General features: G+C 49.4%; 1 protein-coding gene across 4 annotated transcripts in view; it reads left to right on the top strand.

Moving 5' to 3' along the window:
* adamts17 (ADAM metallopeptidase with thrombospondin type 1 motif, 17) overlaps positions 1–10,000 on the top strand; it is a 272,173-nt gene that overhangs the window by 1,724 nt on the left and 260,449 nt on the right. The window lies entirely within an intron of this gene.

The raw sequence follows: 10,000 nt of genomic DNA, 5'->3' as shown, positions 1-10,000 counted from the left end.
ATAATAACTACCCTGAACTACACACAACATAATAACTACCCTGAACTACACACACCATAATAACTACCCTGAACTACACACACCATAATAACTACCCTGATCTACACACACCATAATAACTACCCTGTACTACACACACCATAATAACTACCCTGAACTACACACACCATAATAACTACCCTGAACTACACACACCATAATAACTACCCTGAACTACACACACCATAATAACTACCCTGAACTACACACAACATAATAACTACCCTGATCTACACACACCATAATAACTACCCTGAACTACACACACCATAATAACTACCCTGAACTACACACACCATAATAACTACCCTGTTCTACACATACCATAATAACTACCCTGATCTACACACAGCATCTTATGTCATTGACAGTAGAGTCAGATCGGATGGATCCAAACCAACATGAGCATATGAGTTAAAGTCAAAAGAATTGGACAAATTGCATGATCTTTTTCTTGGCATTTCATGCATTCTAAGCTCAGTGGGCCTGGCAGGTTTTTTTCTCTCCCCAGGCCTGCGTGGGATATTATTATCTGGAAAATGAGGTCACGATTGTTTAAATGTTATATCCATTTGTGGAGGGATAGAAGTGGGTCAGGATAGCTGACACCTACAGCCGTATATAAGGACGAAGGCTGACTTAAGTTGTGTGTGTGTGTGCACATACATGCACGTGCGTGCCAGCACACACACACACACACACACACACACACACACACACACGCACGCACGCACGCACGCACGCACGCACGCACGCACGCACGCACACACACACACACACACGCACGCACACACAATGTCAAAGAGACACTATGCAGGCCCTCCTTTTGTTCATTTAATTGTTAATTTTTACTCAGTAGGTCAAATGCAAGGTAAGACAAACTGTGTGTGTGTGTGTGTGCGCACGCGCGCGTGTGTCTGTCTGTCTGTATGTGGGGGTCTGTGTGTGTGTGTGTGTGTGTGTGTATGTGCCCACGTGGTCTCTCTGTGTTAGTGTCAGTAGGCTACTTGAGGGGAGAAGACACAGGACAAACTGGGCCCTAATAGTTTTCTTCCCTGGATAGCTCTCTCTGTCTGTGGCCAGGTCACTGCAAGTATCTGTCACGCCTGCTCCCCTCCCCCCTTCACTACCTCCCCTATATTTGTCAGTTCCCCAGCTCTGTTCCCCGCTTCTGCATTGATTTTTTTTGTCTTTGTTTTACTAGTTTGCTTGACGCTGTTCCTGTCTCGTTCCATGTCCATTCTCTATTAAATGTTTGACTCCCCGTACCTGCTTCGTCTCTCCAGCGTCATTCCATGTGACAGAATGCAGAAGCCATCACACGATGCATTGGGGAGTACTGGCGTTCCGGTTGGTATGGTAACATCAGCTCTGGGTCACCACCGATGGAACCGGGGATGCCTAGCCAGCTCGTCGGGCTTCCATGCCCTAGCTGGATCAAGAGGTTTCCACACCCTAGCTGGCTCAAGAGGTTTCCATGATCTAGCTGGCTCGAGAGGTTCCCACGCCCTAGCTGGCTCAAGAGGTTTCCATGCCCTAGCTGGCTCAAGAGGTTTCCATGATCTAGCTGGCTCGAGAGGTTCCCACGCCCTAGCTGGCTCAAGAGGTTTCCATGCCCTAGCTGGCTCGAGAGGTTTCCACACCCTAGCTGGCTCGAGAGGTTCCCACATCCTAGCTGGCTCGAGAGGTTCCCACGCCCTAGCTGGCTCAAGAGGTTTCCACACCCTAGCTGGCTCAAGAGGTTTCCACGCCCTAGCTGGCTCAAGAGGTTTCCACACCCTAGCTGGCTCGAGAGGTTCCCACATCCTAGCTGGCTCAAGAGGTTTCCATGCCCTAGCTGGCTCAAGAGGTTTCCACACCCTAGCTGGCTCAAGAGGTTTCCACGCCCTAGCTGGCTCAAGAGGTTTCCATGCCCTAGCTGGCTCAAGAGGTTTCCACACCCTAGCTGGCTCAAGAGGTTTCCACACCCTAGCTGGCTCAAGAGGTTTCCACGCCCTAGCTGGCTCAAGAGGTTTAGCTGGCTCAGGTTCCCCCTAGCTGGCTCAAGAGGTTTCCACCCCCTAGCTGGCTCAAGAGGTTTCCACGCCCTAGCTGGCTCAAGAGGTTCCCACGCCCTAGCTGGCTCAAGAGGTTCCCACGCCCTAGCTGGCTCGAGAGGCTTCCACGCCCTAGGCTCGAGAGGTTCCCACACCCTAGCTGGCTCAAGAGGTTTCCACGCCCTAGCTGGCTCAAGAGGTTTCCACACCCTAGCTGGCTCAAGAGGTTCCCACGCCCTAGCTGGCTCAAGAGGTTCCCACGCCCTAGCTGGCTCAAGAGGTTCCCACGCCCTAGCTGGCTCGAGAGGTTCCCGTCCTAGCTGGCTCAAGAGGTTCCCACGTCCTAGCTGGCTCGAGAGGTTGCCTTCCCGGTTGGCTCGGATGGCGCCCATCCCATGTCGGGCCTCAGCTGGATCGTTAGTTCTTGTTCGCCCAGCCAGTCCAGGAGTTTTTTTGTTTTGTTTTGTTGGTGACGTCGGGGTGGATTCCACCGCCGATGGAACTGGGGGTGCCTCCCCGTACCTGCTTCGTCTCTCCAGCGTCATTCCATGTGACAGTATCCCTCTACCTAGCCTTGTAGCCTTGGAAGTGTGTGTCACGTTCGTCATAATGATCGGACCATGGCGCAGCGTGGTATGTGTACATTCTCTTTTTTAATGAATGAACAAAAACAACAAACAACCAAACGAAACGTGAAGCTATACAAACTAGTGCTGACAGGCAACTAAACATAGACAAGATCCCACAACACAAATGAGGAAAATGGCTACCTAAATATGATCCCCAATCAGAGACAACGATAAACAGTCTCTGATTGGGACCATATCAGGCCAACATAGACATACAAAAACCCCTAGACAAAAACCCAGAGACATACAAAACCCCTAGACATACAAAACCCCTAGACATACAAAAACATACAAAAACCCTAGACATACAAAAACTAGAGTACCCACCCTAGTCACACCCTGACCTAACCAAAATATATAGAAAAACAGAGATATCTAAGGTCAGGGCCTGACAGTGTGTGTCTGTCAGTCTGTCTGTTTATAGGACCCTATACAGTACAAGAGACAGTACATCAGTATCCGGGAGCGAACAGCAGCATTACAACTACCATCACCAGGCAACAATTTCATACACTATATTTGGCTCTAGATATTTTGCTGGTCAGGCCATGTGGTGTGAAAAAACACGATTGATGTACCACCCTTTAAGTGAGGGGAAATATGAAATGGTTTTCTGCTGTGTTGCAGCAGCATTGTTTACACTGAGTCTTAGCTTGGAGCTAGTGCCTGGTGGATGTCTTTCCTGTGTTGCAGCAGCATTGTTTACACTGAGGCTTAGCTTGGAGCTAGTGCCTGGTGGATGTCTTTCCTGTGTTGCAGCAGCATTGTTTACACTGAGTCTTAGCTTGGAGCTAGTGCCTGGTGGATGTCTTTCCTGTGTTGCAGCAGCATTGTTTACTCTGAGTCTTAGCTTGGAGCTAGTGCCTGGTGGATGTCTTTCCTGTGTTGCAGCAGCATTGTTTACACTGAGTCTTAGCTTGGAGCTAGTGCCTGGTGGATGTCTTTCCTGTGTTGCAGCAGTATTGTTTACACTGAGGCTTAGCTTGGAGCTAGTGCCTGGTGGATGTCTTTCCTGTGTTGCAGCAGCATTGTTTACTCTGAGTCTTAGCTTGGAGCTAGTGCCTGGTGGATGTCTTTCCTGTGTTGCAGCAGCATTGTTTACACTGCGTCTTAGCTTGGAGCTAGTGCCTGGTGGATGTCTTTCCTGTGTTGCAGCAGCATTGTTTACCCTGAGTCTTAGCTTGGAGCTAGTGCCTGGTGGATGTCTTTCCTGTGTTGCAGCAGCATTGTTTACACTGAGTCTTAGCTTGGAGCTAGTGCCTGGTGGATGTCTTTCCTGTGTTGCAGCAGCATTGTTTACACTGAGTCTTAGCTTGGAGCTAGTGCCTGGTGGATGTCTTTCCTGTGTTGCAGCAGCATTGTTTACACTGAGTCTTAGCTTGGAGCTAGTGCCTGGTGGATGTCTTTCCTGTGTTGCAGCAGCATTGTTTACACTGAGGCTTAGCTTGGAGCTAGTGCCTGGTGGATGTCTTTCCTGTGTTGCAGCAGCATTGTTTACACTGAGGCTTAGCTTGGAGCTAGTGCCTGGTGGATGTCTTTCCTGTGTTGCAGCAGCATTGTTTACACTGAGTCTTAGCTTGGAGCTAGTGCCTGGTGGATGTCTTTCCTGTGTTGCAGCAGCATTGTTTACACTGAGGCTTAGCTTGGAGCTAGTGCCTGGTGGATGTCTTTCCTGTGTTGCAGCAGCATTGTTTACTCTGAGTCTTAGCTTGGAGCTAGTGCCTGGTGGATGTCTTTCCTGTGTTGCAGCAGCATTGTTTACACTGAGTCTTAGCTTGGAGCTAGTGCCTGGTGGATGTCTTTCCTGTGTTGCAGCAGCATTGTTTACACTGAGTCTTAGCTTGGAGCTAGTGCCTGGTGGATGTCTTTCCTGTGTTGCAGCAGCATTGTTTACACTGAGTCTTAGCTTGGAGCTAGTGCCTGGTGGATGTCTTTCCTGTGTTGCAGCAGCATTGTTTACACTGAGTCTTAGCTTGGAGCTAGTGCCTGGTGGATGTCTTTCCTGTGTTGCAGCAGCATTGTTTACACTGAGTCTTAGCTTGGAGCTAGTGCCTGGTGGATGTCTTTCCTGTGTTGCAGCAGCATTGTTTACACTGAGGCTTAGCTTGGAGCTAGTGCCTGGTGGATGTCTTTCCTGTGTTGCAGCAGCATTGTTTACACTGAGTCTTAGCTTGGAGCTAGTGCCTGGTGGATGTCTTTCCTGTGTTGCAGCAGCATTGTTTACACTGAGTCTTAGCTTGGAGCTAGTGCCTGGTGGATGTCTTTCCTGTGTTGCAGCAGCATTGTTTACACTGAGTCTTAGCTTGGAGCTAGTGCCTGGTGGATGTCTTTCCTGTGTTGCAGCAGCATTGTTTAACTGAGGCTTAGCTTGGAGCTAGTGCCTGGTGGATGTCTTTCCTGTGTTGCAGCAGCATTGTTTACCCTGAGGCTTAGCTTGGAGCTAGTGCCTGGTGGATGTCTTTCCTGTGTTGCAGCAGCATTGTTTACACTGAGGCTTAGCTTGGAGCTAGTGCCTGGTGGATGTCTTTCCTGTGTTGCAGCAGCATTGTTTACACTGAGGCTTAGCTTGGAGCTAGTGCCTGGTGGATGTCTTTCCTGTGTTGCAGCAGCATTGTTTACACTGAGTCTTAGCTTGGAGCTAGTGCCTGGTGGATGTCTTTCCTGTGTTGCAGCAGCATTGTTTACACTGAGTCTTAGCTTGGAGCTAGTGCCTGGTGGATGTCTTTCCTGTGTTGCAGCAGCATTGTTTACACTGAGTCTTAGCTTGGAGCTAGTGCCTGGTGGATGTCTTTCCTGTGTTGCAGCAGCATTGTTTACACTGAGTCTTAGCTTGGAGCTAGTGCCTGGTGGATGTCTTTCCTGTGTTGCAGCAGCATTGTTTACCCTGAGTCTTAGCTTGGAGCTAGTGCCTGGTGGATGTCTTTCCTGTGTTGCAGCAGCATTGTTTACACTGAGTCTTAGCTTGGAGCTAGTGCCTGGTGGATGTCTTTCCTGTGTTGCAGCAGCATTGTTTACACTGAGTCTTAGCTTGGAGCTAGTGCCTGGTGGATGTCTTTCCTGTGTTGCAGCAGCATTGTTTACACTGAGTCTTAGCTTGGAGCTAGTGCCTGGTGGATGTCTTTCCTGTGTTGCAGCAGCATTGTTTACACTGAGTCTTAGCTTGGAGCTAGTGCCTGGTGGATGTCTTTCCTGTGTTGCAGCAGCATTGTTTACACTGAGGCTTAGCTTGGAGCTAGTGCCTGGTGGATGTCTTTCCTGTGTTGCAGCAGCATTGTTTACACTGAGTCTTAGCTTGGAGCTAGTGCCTGGTGGATGTCTTTCCTGTGTTGCAGCAGTATTGTTTACACTGAGGCTTAGCTTGGAGCTAGTGCCTGGTGGATGTCTTTCCTGTGTTGCAGCAGCATTGTTTAGACTGAGTCTTAGCTTGGAGCTAGTGCCTGGTGGATGTCTTTCCTGTGTTGCAGCAGCATTGTTTACACTGAGTCTTAGCTTGGAGCTAGTGCCTGGTGGATGTCTTTCCTGTGTTGCAGCAGCATTGTTTACCCTGAGTCTTAGCTTGGAGCTAGTGCCTGGTGGATGTCTTTCCTGTGTTGCAGCAGCATTGTTTACACTGAGTCTTAGCTTGGAGCTAGTGCCTGGTGGATGTCTTTCCTGTGTTGCAGCAGCATTGTTTACACTGAGTCTTAGCTTGGAGCTAGTGCCTGGTGGATGTCTTTCCTGTGTTGCAGCAGCATTGTTTACACTGAGTCTTAGCTTGAGCTAGTGCCTGGTGGATGTCTTTCCTGTGTTGCAGCAGCATTGTTTACACTGAGGCAGCTTGGAGCTAGTGCCTGGTGGATGTCTTTCCTGTGTTGCAGCAGCATTGTTTACACTGAGGCTTAGCTTGGAGCTAGTGCCTGGTGGATGTCTTTCCTGTGTTGCAGCAGCATTGTTTACACTGAGGCTTAGCTTGGAGCTAGTGCCTGGTGGATGTCTTTCCTGTGTTGCAGCAGCATTGTTTACACTGAGTCTTAGCTTGGAGCTAGTGCCTGGTGGATGTCTTTCCTGTGTTGCAGCAGCATTGTTTACACTGAGGCTTAGCTTGGAGCTAGTGCCTGGTGGATGTCTTTCCTGTGTTGCAGCAGCATTGTTTACCCTGAGGCTTAGCTTGGAGCTAGTGCCTGGTGGATGTCTTTCCTGTGTTGCAGCAGCATTGTTTACACTGAGTCTTAGCTTGGAGCTAGTGCCTGGTGGATGTCTTTCCTGTGTTGCAGCAGCATTGTTTACACTGAGTCTTAGCTTGGAGCTAGTGCCTGGTGGATGTCTTTCCTGTGTTGCAGCAGCATTGTTTACACTGAGTCTTAGCTTGGAGCTAGTGCCTGGTGGATGTCTTTCCTGTGTTGCAGCAGCATTGTTTACACTGAGTCTTAGCTTGGAGCTAGTGCCTGGTGGATGTCTTTCCTGTGTTGCAGCAGCATTGTTTACACTGAGGCTTAGCTTGGAGCTAGTGCCTGGTGGATGTCTTTCCTGTGTTGCAGCAGCATTGTTTACCCTGAGTCTTAGCTTGGAGCTAGTGCCTGGTGGATGTCTTTCCTGTGTTGCAGCAGCATTGTTTACACTGAGGCTTAGCTTGGAGCTAGTGCCTGGTGGATGTCTTTCCTGTGTTGCAGCAGCATTGTTTACTCTGAGTCTTAGCTTGGAGCTAGTGCCTGGTGGATGTCTTTCCTGTGTTGCAGCAGCATTGTTTACACTGAGGCTTAGCTTGGAGCTAGTGCCTGGTGGATGTCTTTCCTGTGTTGCAGCAGCATTGTTTACCCTGAGTCTTAGCTTGGAGCTAGTGCCTGGTGGATGTCTTTCCTGTGTTGCAGCAGCATTGTTTACACTGAGTCTTAGCTTGGAGCTAGTGCCTGGTGGATGTCTTTCCTGTGTTGCAGCAGCATTGTTTACACTGAGTCTTAGCTTGGAGCTAGTGCCTGGTGGATGTCTTTCCTGTGTTGCAGCAGCATTGTTTACACTGAGTCTTAGCTTGGAGCTAGTGCCTGGTGGATGTCTTTCCTGTGTTGCAGCAGCATTGTTTACACTGAGGCTTAGCTTGGAGCTAGTGCCTGGTGGATGTCTTTCCTGTGTTGCAGCAGCATTGTTTACACTGAGGCTTAGCTTGGAGCTAGTGCCTGGTGGATGTCTTTCCTGTGTTGCAGCAGCATTGTTTACACTGAGGCTTAGCTTGGAGCTAGTGCCTGGTGGATGTCTTTCCTGTGTTGCAGCAGCATTGTTTACACTGAGTCTTAGCTTGGAGCTAGTGCCTGGTGGATGTCTTTCCTGTGTTGCAGCAGCATTGTTTACACTGAGGCTTAGCTTGGAGCTAGTGCCTGGTGGATGTCTTTCCTGTGTTGCAGCAGCATTGTTTACCCTGAGGCTTAGCTTGGAGCTAGTGCCTGGTGGATGTCTTTCCTGTGTTGCAGCAGCATTGTTTACTCTGAGTCTTAGCTTGGAGCTAGTGCCTGGTGGATGTCTTTCCTGTGTTGCAGCAGCATTGTTTACTCTGAGTCTTAGCTTGGAGCTAGTGCCTGGTGGATGTCTTTCCTGTGTTGCAGCAGCATTGTTTACACTGAGTCTTAGCTTGGAGCTAGTGCCTGGTGGATGTCTTTCCTGTGTTGCAGCAGCATTGTTTACACTGAGGCTTAGCTTGGAGCTAGTGCCTGGTGGATGTCTTTCCTGTGTTGCAGCAGCATTGTTTACACTGAGGCTTAGCTTGGAGCTAGTGCCTGGTGGATGTCTTTCCTGTGTTGCAGCAGCATTGTTTACACTGAGTCTTAGCTTGGAGCTAGTGCCTGGTGGATGTCTTTCCTGTGTTGCAGCAGCATTGTTTACACTGAGTCTTAGCTTGGAGCTAGTGCCTGGTGGATGTCTTTCCTGTGTTGCAGCAGCATTGTTTACACTGAGTCTTAGCTTGGAGCTAGTGCCTGGTGGATGTCTTTCCTGTGTTGCAGCAGCATTGTTTACACTGAGGCTTAGCTTGGAGCTAGTGCCTGGTGGATGTCTTTCCTGTGTTGCAGCAGCATTGTTTCTGAGGCTTAGCTTGGAGCTAGTGCCTGGTGGATGTCTTTCCTGTGTTGCAGCAGCATTGTTTACACTGAGGCTTAGCTTGGAGCTAGTGCCTGGTGGATGTCTTTCCTGTGTTGCAGCAGCATTGTTTACCTGCTTAGCTTGGAGCTAGTGCCTGGTGGATGTCTTTCCTGTGTTGCAGCAGCATTGTTTACACTGAGTCTTAGCTTGGAGCTAGTGCCTGGTGGATGTCTTTCCTGTGTTGCAGCAGCATTGTTTACACTGAGCTTAGCTTAGCCTTGGAGCTAGTGCCTGGTGGATGTCTTTCCTGTGTTGCAGCAGCATTGTTTACACTGAGTCTTAGCTTGGAGCTAGTGCCTGGTGGATGTCTTTCCTGTGTTGCAGCAGCATTGTTTACACTGAGTCTTAGCTTGGAGCTAGTGCCTGGTGGATGTCTTTCCTGTGTTGCAGCAGCATTGTTTACACTGAGTCTTAGCTTGGAGCTAGTGCCTGGTGGATGTCTTTCCTGTGTTGCAGCAGCATTGTTTACACTGAGGCTTAGCTTGGAGCTAGTGCCTGGTGGATGTCTTTCCTGTGTTGCAGCAGCATTGTTTACTCTGAGTCTTAGCTTGGAGCTAGTGCCTGGTGGATGTCTTTCCTGTGTTGCAGCAGCATTGTTTACTCTGAGTCTTAGCTTGGAGCTAGTGCCTGGTGGATGTCTTTCCTGTGTTGCAGCAGCATTGTTTACTCTGAGGCTTAGCTTGGAGCTAGTGCCTGGTGGATGTCTTTCCTGTGTTGCAGCAGCATTGTTTACACTGAGTCTTAGCTTGGAGCTAGTGCCTGGTGGATGTCTTTCCTGTGTTGCAGCAGCATTGTTTACACTGAGTCTTAGCTTGGAGCTAGTGCCTGGTGGATGTCTTTCCTGTGTTGCAGCAGCATTGTTTACACTGAGGCTTAGCTTGGAGCTAGTGCCTGGTGGATGTCTTTCCTGTGTTGCAGCAGCATTGTTTACCCTGAGTCTTAGCTTGGAGCTAGTGCCTGGTGGATGTCTTTCCTGTGTTGCAGCAGCATTGTTTACACTGAGGCTTAGCTTGGAGCTAGTGCCTGGTGGATGTCTTTCCTGTGTTGCAGCAGCATTGTTTACACTGAGGCTTAGCTTGGAGCTAGTGCCTGGTGGATGTCTTTCCTGTGTTGCAGCAGCATTGTTTACCCTGAGGCTCAGCTTGGAGCTAGTGCCTGGTGGATGTCTTTGCTATATTAGCCTGCTGTGGC

This window comes from Oncorhynchus nerka, linkage group LG27 (genome assembly GCF_034236695.1).
Source record: "Oncorhynchus nerka isolate Pitt River linkage group LG27, Oner_Uvic_2.0, whole genome shotgun sequence".
Taxonomy (NCBI): domain Eukaryota; kingdom Metazoa; phylum Chordata; class Actinopteri; order Salmoniformes; family Salmonidae; genus Oncorhynchus; species Oncorhynchus nerka.
The sequence above is the reverse complement of the archived record's forward strand: the minus strand, read 5'-3'. Positions and strand labels throughout refer to the sequence as shown.